The sequence below is a fragment of the Azolla caroliniana genome, unplaced genomic scaffold (assembly GCF_043228905.1).
Source record: "Azolla caroliniana isolate FFs.n. ecotype wild unplaced genomic scaffold, voAzoCaro1.0.p SCAF_9, whole genome shotgun sequence".
Classification (NCBI taxonomy): Eukaryota; Viridiplantae; Streptophyta; class Polypodiopsida; order Salviniales; family Salviniaceae; genus Azolla; species Azolla caroliniana.
In genome coordinates, this window is record NW_028230444.1 from 20,886,573 (window position 1) to 20,898,852 (window position 12,280).

Here is a 12,280-nt window from a genome sequence, read left to right on the forward strand (position 1 = left end):
TGCTTTATTAATAATGTTGTACCATGACGTGACTTGCGAATTACTAGAATGAGTGTACCAAGCACTATTAAAAGGTTATTAGGGATAATGTATTAGAGATGTCATGACTTATCACCTCTTTCTCTCTAATAGTTGAGGGATGAATAATGGCAATATGAAATCCTAGTAATGGAAATGACTGAAGTGTATGATAGAGACAAATGATGATGTATATTTGTCCTCGACCAAAGCTTAAATGTGCAACACTTTATTCTTGAGCTCTCCCTTTACTTTGCTCCGCCAAAATTTATGTATGAGGCATTTGACAAGGTTACTACTATAAACCATAATTTTATATTTAAGTTTTGACACATGAAGAACCAAAAGCTAATGGCTAAAAATCTTCAAGTACTGACTTCCAACACTCGTAAAAACGAAATGTGCGAGGTCATAATTCCCCCCCCAAAAATATACTCTAAAGCTTATTGGTAGGGACACATAACCTTCCAATGACCATTCTATGTTCCTTCCTAGAAATATATCATTGATTATGTGAAACTTCATGCTTTTGAGGCTATCATGTTCTTCACCATCTCCCTTAAATTGCATGCTTGAGCAATTAACATTGTGTTATCTCAAGCATCCCACATCACAATGTTTCTTTGAAAGTCATACGACATAGTGTATGACAATGCCCATTCACTAAAAACATTTTCAACCTCTTCCTAATTGTAATAGACAAAATGAATATTACTTTGAGAAAATTAAAGTTATCAAATTCAATTTGGTAAATCTCTACATCAAGATGTAAGAGGCTAAGGTAGGATAGCATCAACATATGTATATGTGTTGATAGAATTGCTTCCACATCATTCATGGTCTCCTCATGTCAATTTTCTTTACTTTTATCAACTACACCATTATGATTTCTTATTAAGCCACATCGTGGCTATTGCAAATATCTAATCAATCATCAAGGAAAATCTAGATTGTAAGGAAATCATGTGAATAAGGTGGCACTATAAACCTTAGAAAGAGAAGGGAAAGTTAGATTCTAACCAAATCATGCCACATTATAGTTATCCTTAATGTTGTTAGGTTGGGTCGCCATCATTGTTGAAGATATTGACCATAAACACAACATCACATCAAAATAATCTTGCACAAATATTATGCATTAGTGGATCCACTCATAGTTATTAATTAGTAGGTAGGTAATTTGTGTGTCTTGTAGTGTAATATTGTACTTGCTACCTTTTAATAAAGTTTCTTACAATTCTTGGCTAAATGTTATCGTGAATAATGTTAATATATACATTCGATTATCATGTTTTACCAATGGATTCAACTATGACCAAGAATAAAATATCATGTCCGAAAAAACTCATGTATCATCACTCATTGATAAAAGAACACTAGAGCTCTAGTACATCTTCGAACCTACAAGAAGATTTAGTGACACATGTATTAATAACATCTTTGATCATTATCGTAAACACACTTTACAAATCAGCAGTGAAATTGATGAGTTCATTAATTCGTGCTAATGTTCCAATATTACAAATAGCTTAAGAAATATGTTTCTATTTGACATCAATTCAAGATACTTGCAACAAACGTGATCACTTTAACGTTCCATGCTACAACTTCGATAGTGCCTTTAACGTTCACAAAAGTCAAGAAATAAAAAACACAACTTCTCATTTCTTTCTTGTCCTCATCTCTCATTATTGCTTCAAACATGATCATTGATATGCATAATGTTTTGGTTAATAAGAAAGCCATGCATAAACATAATGTAGATGTTCCAATATGTTTCAATATAATTGCTAGAGATTATTATGATACGTTCTTCCATACTTCTTTTACAAATAAATGCTATATGGCGAAAAGCACAACTATGGACTATACATAATTTAATAGAAAGCAAAACTACAAGCATCGGTTAACATATGTTTGTATCTCCACATTTCAAATGAACTGTCATCTTTAGCTTGTTCACGAGGCCCCATATCATAGATATGTATGGCATAAAACAAGAATGAATTTGGATTGGTACAATGTATGTGTGCATAGAAAACCTTGTTGAGCTAGGCCCGTGGCATAGTAAGTCCTTTGCCCTACAAGGCATTTCCTCGCTGTTACTTGAATTGACATGGAGGTGGTCCAACGACGAGTCTCACATTCCTTATTGGCTTTGCATTGAAACGAATACAATGCATTTCACATACGCAATAGGTACATTTGTTTGAATTATTGTTCGACAATGATGTACATTTTAGCTTGTCCAAATTGAATACTAGTTTACAATTTCAATAAATTCTTCATGCAAGCCATAAACTAGTTTACAATAACCTATGCAAGCTTTTGTCATTTGCAACTCAAAATAAGCACAATGTCAGCATTAGAATACGGATATGAGATTAAGTGGAATAGATTGCATTGTTTATCTAGAGGACCCTAAGTATAACATGCCTATGACAATTATGAATTTGAAAGTTGCATTTTATATTTCATATAGAGTAAATAGTTTGTTTCATAGATGGATGGATGTTGGTATGATCATGTCGATTCAGATGAGATATAATTATCGTATAAGAGGTTACACATTTTACTTGCTTATGTCTTCTCCTACATTTAGGCTTTTAATAGATTTTTAGAAAATTACTCCACCAAATAAGAAGGCATGTCTATTTGTTTGAAGAAGATATGGTGTTTTGCATGTGAGGTCATAACCTCCATGTCCAAACAATATTCATATATTTTTCGTTACTTAAATACGTTATAAACAAATGAACGGATAAATCATTTTGCATAATCAACATCACCCAAAGATAAAGAAGGTGTGATTTGTTTTTGGTGATGAAAAAGAAAACACAAGAAGTGAAGACAAATACACAATATGAAAGCATTGCCTTTGTACATCATGTAAGAGATACTAACATCTAAACACTTTAATAAAAGAGAGATATGTAGGTGTTAAATCATTTCAAAAGAATGGAGCCACATATAACCACTTGTCACCCACCTGAGATACTTGAAAAGTACCTAGAGGTGCATCCAATATGGATTAAATTCAATTAAGCCTAAGCTAATGGATGAAGGAAGACAAACCCATTTGCCATTGTTGGCATACATGGATGTTCATTTGTTCTAAACATGAATTCAAATAACATATAATGGGTTTATTGCAATACTACAACTCACACAAATTGGATTAAGATAAACCAAGTTGATCATTTAAACATGTGTTTGTTCATTTCCTCTTATCTATATGGCTATCCAAATGGATCTTAGGCACTACCATGAATGAAAGACAAGTTCAATAACAATTGATCCAAGACCAACACAAAGTTTAATAGCCACGCAATTGAATCCAAAAGCACCCCTAAATTATTACACACTTGTATTTTGACATGATGATCACCAATCCTACAGTAATTTATTTGTTTTTTCTCAAAAGTGAACCAAAGAAGATCATGTTTGTTTCATTGCTCGAGTGTGTTTTCTAAATCCTCCTCATTATAAACACTAATTATTCATTTAACTCATATGTTGTTTCTTAAAAGTAACTTTGACAAGATGAAAACAAATGTGTACTTCATACTCTCAAATCAATCCAAATCTTTCGCATTGCAGCCATCTATGTTTTACTATTTCATTTGATATTTCCCAAGAATAAATTGAATGTGTTTAGGAGATTGGAAGTGATTACACCAATTGAACACAATTAAAATTTGATCCAACCCTCTTCCATTATGAACATTAAAACTTACATTCCTTCATTTTTTTAGTTCTCAAATGTAATCAAATGCTTGTTTGCAATTGGATGACTGTAATCTAGTTCCAATTGGCACTAAATCAGACCATGGTCATCAACAACGTTACCCATAAGAACATAGAGCAAATTCAAGTTGACAATATGGTTACCAATTATTCACTAGTTCACATGTCCCCTAAAGATAATATTACGTGCATCTTGTCCATATTATTACTTGAATGATCTTAATATCATATTCATCTTGTCTATATATGATTGTTCAAAATATGGTACGATCACATCGAGTGAATCAAAATGTTTCATGATATGCATATAATTCAAATAGTATTGCAAGTGTCATGCATGAAGCTTTAACCTATAAGTTATAGGTTAAAGCATCATGCATGACACTTGCAATACTATTTGAATTATAGGCTCTAACCTTATATATCAACCACAATGTGCAAACCATTGGGATAAGCTTTTCTACAAGTTTACATTCTCATCATTGTCATTATGTCTCATGTAATGTTAATATTACATATATGTTGACTCAGATAAGCAAAGCAGCATGACTATAATGCATGGCACATTAACACATGCATAAATTGATGATTGCACATCCCATACGTCACACGAAATCTTATTCGAACATCAATTTAGGCATCAATGAAAATACATTCATATGACAAAAATACGGTGTCATCTATACAAAGAAATATTGTAACTTCAATAAATAAACTCTTATATTCCTAATCTAATAGAACATATTTTTATTAGATATTGTTTGTTTCTTTAATCCTAATCTATCTCCATCTCTTGTTTGTGCTCGTCTCTCCCCCTTTTTCTATGAACTCTCCTTGTTCATAACCTTGATAGTTCAATGCACAAATCACAAACTCTACAACATGTCTTGTTCATATCAATACTTTGAAGAACATCTAGTAAGAGAATGCATTCATTTCCCTAAACTTTGCACAATCTTGTCCATAACATGGAAATGCCCACTTTTTCTGCAGATTTTACTCGTAAATGATGTCATTTTTTCCTCTTTATAATTGTACAAATCATTACTCTTTGCTTACTTTCACAAAAAAGTCAACAATGTTATAGAGAAACCCTAATCACCTTTTCATTCTCTCTCCTCGGTGGAATCAACATAGACAGAATCCCTCCAATCATCATTGTTGAGCAGCAAGCTCAATGGGATCTGGATCGGTGAGCCGATGAGCAAGACGGATCGGTGAGCTGGTAGCACCCGATGAGCAAAAGAGCCTGTGAGCTAGGGAGTTGGGGAGCCGGTTAGCCGGATCCATCAATAACCAGAAGCTTAGTAGCAGCTAGACTACTAGGGAGTTATTACTCTCGTAGCTAGTGTCAGACGCTCGAGTGAGCATTAAGTACACCATACTTCTGTCAGTCCGTATGGACTTGTATAAAAGTGTTCGCTGAACACATACGATGTACAGAGTGTTGATATAATTTTTTAATAGAGATTCTTGTTCTGCTCTCTCTATCTCTCCCGCGTACTGTTAAGCTCTCCATTAAACTTGTTCTCTGTTTTCTGTTTTTTATTGCTTCCACACACTATTTGTTTTTACATGGTATCAGAGCACGAGGATTGAGAACCTCTGCAGCCGACATTCGCTTTCGCAAGAAGAAAACCTAACCTTTGTAAAGAACAGAAAAAAAAACAATGGATAGAGGAATGGCTAGCTTGCTTTCGATGGAGAAGCTCGACAGATCCAACTATGCATCTTGGTCATACAAGATGCACCAGTACCTGCTTGGGCATGGTTAATGGATCTATGTCGACGGAGCTAACGACACAGCACCTGATGTGGCACACAAGGACTTCCCGGTGTGGGAACAATCGGCAAGCAGAGTGATGTACTGCTTTGCGTCCAGTGTCGAAGAACAACTGTTGAGCCACGTCCGAGATGCCGAGACGCCGAAAGAGGCTTGGGAAAACCTAAAGAAGGTGTTCGCCACAAGGACCACAACCCGAAGGCTGCAACTCCGACAGGAGTTGAGCAATGTCTGATAAAAGGACATGTCGGTGGTTGATTACATGGCCCGAATCAAGGAGATATGTGACTCGCTTGCCTCTATCAACGTCATTATAGAGGAAGACGAGATGGTACAGGTCTGTCTTGGGGGTCTGGTGTCTAAGTTCCGAGCTTTCCGGACATCAATATGTACGAGGGAGAATACGCCGTCATTTTTCGACTTATAGTCGATGCTCCTTGTAGAGGAGAACCACGCCGGTGCGTCAACAAGTGCACCCACCGACAGTCGGATGTTGTACACAAAGGCGGATCGGCCCCGTGCGCGTGGTGGACGAGGCAGGTTGGCACGCAATGGAGGCGGCCGACAAGGGCAATACCGACGACACAGAGACCGTGCCGACAACAGTTCCAAGACTTCCACAAGCAGGGGGAGTTAAGGTGGCGCCGGAGGCCGGCAAGACAAATTTGTCACAGAATGCTGCTATTGTGGCAAAAAGGGCCACAGAGAAAGCGAGTGCTAAAAGAAGCGCACCGATTCGAACAGATCTGGATCCGGCAAAACCGGTCGGGAGAACCGGCAAAGCTCACAGTTCGAGGCAGAGCCGCAACACACGGCATGCCCGGCAATCGCACAAGGATCAAGAGGATCCAGAACCGAGAAGACCGGTAAGGTGCAGCCTTGGTGATGAAGCACGAGGCAAACTCGATGAAGAAGACCACTCCCAAATCAAAGGAAGTGTGGTACGTTGATTCCGGTGTGTCAAATCACATGACGAGCCACAAAGAGTGGTTCGCCTTCTTGGCGAAACCGGAATAACCAAGAGTTGTCAAAACTGAAGATGACACTCCTCACCCAATTGTGCATGTTGGAGAAGTTCCCCTAAGCCACGTCGGACAGAGGGGGAAGCTGATGAACGTATTACACGTTTCGACTATCACGAAGAACCTGGTGTCGATCAGACAGATCGTCGACCACGGAATGCAGGTGTGGTTTACGCACCTCGGGTGCTTCATCGAGGAGGGACAGATTATCACGCAAGGGCGTAGAGATGGGAGGATGTTCATCCTCGACACCAATGACGTTGGCACCGCTTTGTTCGCCTGTGGCACAAACGGATCGATCACGTCAATTACCGATGGCTTCAAGACTTGCAAACGAAACAAGTTGTTTTCAGTTTGCCGAAGTTTAGTGGCCAGAAGGCCCAAGTATGTGAAGCTTGCCAACTTGGGAAGCAACACCAGCTTCCATTCCCCGTCGAACAAAACCGTAGCCGTAACAAGCTCGACCTTATTCATTCGGATGTATGGGGACTGGCACAGAACGTGAGTCTTGACGGGAATCGATACTTCGTCTCCTTTATCGACGACTATAGCCGGCACACATGGATTTACCTCATTGGGCGGAAGGGCAAAGTCTTCGACTGTTTCCAAAACCTCCAGAGCATGGTGGAACAGGAATCGGAGAGGAAGATCAATTGCCTGCGGTCAGATGGCGGGAAAGAATATTTTTCCGGCCAATTCAACAGTTATCTGCAACAAACAAGAATTTGGAGGGAGTTCAGCTACAGATACACACCAGAGCAAAACAGTGTGGCTGAAAGGAAGAACCGGTCACTTGTCGACGCAATAAGGACAATGCTTGAAGAGAAGAGCAGGCCCCATTTCTACTGGGCGGAGGCTGTCTGGACGACTGTCTACATCCAAAACCGGATCGGTGACAAGGTGTCCGCGCATGAGCTGTATTTCAGGCGCAAGTCGAATTTGAGACACCTTCGGATTTTCGCCAGCATAGCATATGTGCATGTGCCGGATGAGAACTAGAGGAAGCTTGATACAAAAATCAAAGAAATGCATCCTCGTCGGCTACTCACATGAGCAAAAGGAGGTCCGAGTTCACCGCGATGTTGAGTTTGATGAGACGGCATCCTGCTATGCATTACCAGCTCTGACTTCTGACCCCGACCTGATACTGGAGGATGAAGCTAATGAGCCTGAACCGGTCCAGTTAGAAGATGATGAATCCGGGACTCAAGAAGAGAGTCTGGAATCGTTTCGGTTGAGTGGGCTAAACGAGAGACTGGGTCAATCCGACCAATCAGAAGAAGAATCAATGAGTAGTGAAGACTCTGCCGTGCTCTGCCCACGCAAGGAACCAAGGAGACGGTTCATGCGCAAAGAGAAGGGGAAGAAGAAGATGCCAGATTAAGAAACCGGTATTGATGAGTCCGATCGGAGTAGATCCGACTTCAGAAAGGAAAATGACGGTTCTTCGGCACCGAAGACCGAATCGGCCAAGAAGGGCCTCAAACCGGGTAACGGTGGGTTACGCCGGTCAACCCGCCAGAAGGAACATGTTAAGCAGTACGGGTACAAGGAGTACATGGCGCATCACTATGCGTACATGACCAAGGTGGCAGAAGTGCGTGAGCCAGAGAGCTGCACAGAAGCGGCAAAGGACGCACATTGGCGTGCCGCTATGGAAGAAGAGATGTGAGCACTTGATGCCAACGATACATGGGACCTGGTTGACCCTCCCCGTCACAGTAAAACGATCGGATGCAAGTGGGTGTACAAGATAAAGTACAACGCCGACGGTTCAGTTAACCAGTACAAGGCCCGGTTAGTGGCGAAGGGATACGCACAGACCCACGAAATTGACTACGACGAGACCTTTGCTCTGGTAGCGAAGATGATCGAAACCAGAAGCTCTGTCCCGACTCCAAACCAGCATGCGATGAGAAACGGTTCCGACAAATTGTCGGAAGCCTTATATATTTGACCATCACCCGACTCGATATCAGCTATCCGGTTGGTGTGATTAGCCAATTCATGCAGAAGCCGACCGTAGAGCATCTTCAGTGTGCGCACCGAATATTACGATATGTGAGCAGCACGAAGGACGAGGGACTGTTATACCGGCGCGGTATAACCGAAGAGCTGGTCGGTTACACGGATGTCGACTGGGCCGTCGATGCATCAGATCGACGATCAACCTCCGGTTACATGTTTTCCCTAGGTAGCGCGGCTATTGCATGGAGCAGCAAAAAGCAGCCAATAGTTGCTCTGTCGAGCATTGAGGCTGAGTATCGGGGCGCTACCATTGCCACCTGTGAAGCCATTTGGCTTCGACGACTACTGCAAGACCTACGGATCGAGGTACCAACCCCGATTCTGATCTACTGCGACAACATAAGTAGCATACAGCTCGCCAAGAACCCCGTATTCCATGCTCGCACAAAGCACATAGAAGTGCACTATCACTTCGTGCGTGAGCATGTCCTGAGCGGTGAGGTCAAACTTCGGTATATTCACACAAATCGACAAGTTGCCGACATCTTCACCAAACCACTCGGATCAGATAAGCTGCAACACTTCACCGAAATGCTTGGTGTTAAGCATCTTGATGTGCCACACTTCGAGGGAGAATGGGCAAAGACACCGGAACGGGCAAAGGCAAAGAGACTGCCAATTGTGCCGATGAGGGAAGAACCGACGAAGGGAGAGTCAAGAAGAAGAAAGGAGCCGAGTTGACAAAGGAAGTCGACATATCCGAACAAGTTAGAACAAGCAGCAGCGGCGGCAGAGTCAAGAAGGACAGAGCCGACCGAAAGAAGAAGGCCAAGACCCGGACATGGTCCGATGTGGTGAAGGGCCTGGAACCAGAAGACAAATCGGGAGCAACTGATTAAGACAAGAGTTAGAACGAATCAGAGACAGTCAATTCGGTTCAACAGACAAATTCGAAAGAACTAGATCAATTCAAGGCCAAGAGGACGAGAAGGCAACGAAAGTCAACGCCAACACGAAGGAATCGACGAACCGGCACAAGGGAGTTGAATTGGGCCTGTTGAGCAGACAAGCCGACTGAGGAGGTCGAGGTGCAAAGAACAAGAGGGGTCGCGGCAAACAGAACCAGACCGAACAAGGAGCGCGAGCAAGGCGGAGTGACGCCAAGAGCCGAGCAGAAGGACCGGTTGCCACAAACGTAGACACTACGACTGGACCTCAAGTTGAGCTTGAGGGGGAGTGTTGAGCAGCAAGCTCAATTGGAGCCAGATCGGTTGGATAAGCCTGAGCTGGTGAGTGACATGGATCGGTGACCCGGTGAGCACCCGGTGAGCAAAAGAGCCGGTGAGGTGGGGAGCCGATTAGCCGGATCCATTAGTAACGAAAGCCTAGTAGCAGCTAAACTACTAGGGAGTTATTACTCTCGTAGTTAGTGTCAGACGCTCGAGTGAGCATTAAAGTACACCGTACTTCTATTAGTCCGTATGGACTTGTATAAAAGTGTTCATTGAACACATATGATGTACAGAGTGTTGATATACTTTTTTAATAGAGATTCTTGTTCTACTTTCTCTGTCTCTCCCGCGTACTGTTAAGCTCTCCATTAAACTTGTTCTCTGTTTTCTATTTTTTATTGCTTCCGCACACTATTTGTCTTTACAATCATCATCCCATTCCTCAAAAGAATAATCATTATACTCTCTGGAAACATCTGAGCCTGTCTGATTCTCCTCTATTCCTGAGGCATTTGACTTACTTTCTACTTCTGAATCTCTTTGCATATCACCCTCATCAGATACTAAGCTTATCTCGGAATCGCTTTCCACTTGAGGATAATCATTTACAAGATTGTTTTCATCTAAAAATTAGTAAACAATCAAACAAATTAGTATGTAGAAAACTATTTTACATTTGATCGTATTATTTTAAACCTAAAAATTGGAAAACAAATATGTTTGAGCAATTCAGTATTTGAAAAACAGTAAGCTTATTCTTAGTATTACTCCTATTTTGAGAAAACATTTTATTTGGAAAACTAATTCTATTTATAGGGTTCATTGTAAAATGTAAACAATTAGCCTATTAAATCTACCAACATGAATATGATTGGTACCGTTTGAATCTTCATTGTCATATTCAGAGCCTGAAGAATGTCCTCATCTAAGGTCTTCCTCATCAATTACTTGTATCCTGCAAACAAGAAACAAATCCACTTTAGCTTACAATACACAAGAGAAATAAAACTCTGTAATCAACTAGAGAATGAGAACAGAAAATATTATAGCAATAACTATACGCGGATAGATACAATCAACTAAAGAGAGGAAAGATGCTAAATTAGTATTATTATCAAGTTTAAAAGATTAAGTAGAGTCCAATTTCTCCATTTATCATGTTGGCAGCATAATATTTGCCCCTTCAAACTTTCAAAAGAAAGGCATATCATTCTATTGCCAATGGATCAATGGAAGGATGATACAAAATAACACCAACCCCCAAAAAGGAGAGAGAGAGAGAGAGAGAGAGAGAGAGAGAGAGAGAGAATTAGAATTAGAATTAGAATTTTTATTGTCCATAAAGAGGCCAACTTTGACCTATGGGATGAATACCACTGGCAAAAATCTTTTAGTTTGTCTTTACTTTTGGGTAAGAGATGGATTAATAAGGTCAAAAATAACTCACATAGGATGATCTTCCATGTCAACATTATCTTCCTCCGAATGTTGATATAACGCATAAAGATCATAAACGTACTCATCCACATGCACTGCAAACAGAAACGAATAACTAAAAAGTAATGAACCTTTCAATTCAATTTTTGTGGAAGGCAACCTATCAAACCTTCATCACATTTTGGTGCAACTGGCAATGATTCAACCTCTGCTGCAACATTAGGTAGATATTCCTTGAATAACGGTAGAAAACTGTGGCAATTCGTTTTCTTCTTCCTCTGCACATCTACATCAGTTCAAAATTGTAGAGTTTTAATTATGCAACTCTAGCAATACAAGAGTCAGAACTCATGCAGATGCTACTTCTTATTTACCTCCTTACTTGACGTGCTAGTCTTGATGTTGCCAAACACTTTCCTGGATCCTTCATCATTAGAACGAAAAGGTAATAAGAGATCAACTGTGTCATTCTATGATTGATATTATATCTCATCAGATTGGTCTTTACCTTACTTTTTATCCCTCTTCAATGTTTTCTATCACGAGTCTCATTTTGGAGTTGGCTCTAGCAGCCAAAAAATATAGTTTGTGACAATTTCTTTCAATGCTTCATAATAGTCACCACAAATATGGTTTTCCTTCCCAAAAGAGTATATACTCTGGTTGTTTCACCGGTACCTAAAGAGGTTATGGTCTCCAGATGACAAAATAGTAAACGAGTTGTTTTTGCCTCCACATTTTTTCCTGAAAACAAAGAAAATCAAACTATTAGGGTAGAAAGAAAAATATATACCCTATCAATTTTACCCCCGGCGGACCAAAATTTAGCTGATATAAAACAATTGCTAGGCTCAGAACCATATTGAGATGTGAAATTTGCTGAGTAAATTGGGAGTGTTATGTACTTGACTTTGTACACCCACATGCACCCGATCAGCTTCACACCCTTTGGGGCATCAACCAAGTCCCATGTCTCGTTGTCTATTAATTCATGCATCCCTTCCTCCATGGCGGCACACCAATTCACATCCTTTGTCGCCTCAGCGTAGCTCTCCGGCTAACGCACTTCTACC

General features: G+C 40.4%; 1 long non-coding RNA gene across 1 annotated transcript; it reads right to left on the minus strand.

Annotated features, from left to right (window-relative positions):
- Window positions 1–10,202: 10,202 nt before the first annotated feature.
- On the minus strand, window positions 10,203–11,291 carry LOC147860569 (uncharacterized). Its single transcript, XR_015530265.1, has 3 exons — window positions 11,218–11,291; window positions 10,649–10,725; window positions 10,203–10,393 (listed from the first exon to the last, which is right to left on the minus strand). It is a non-coding gene; the product is annotated as an uncharacterized LOC147860569 (long non-coding RNA).
- Between the last annotated feature and the right edge of the window lie 989 nt (window positions 11,292–12,280).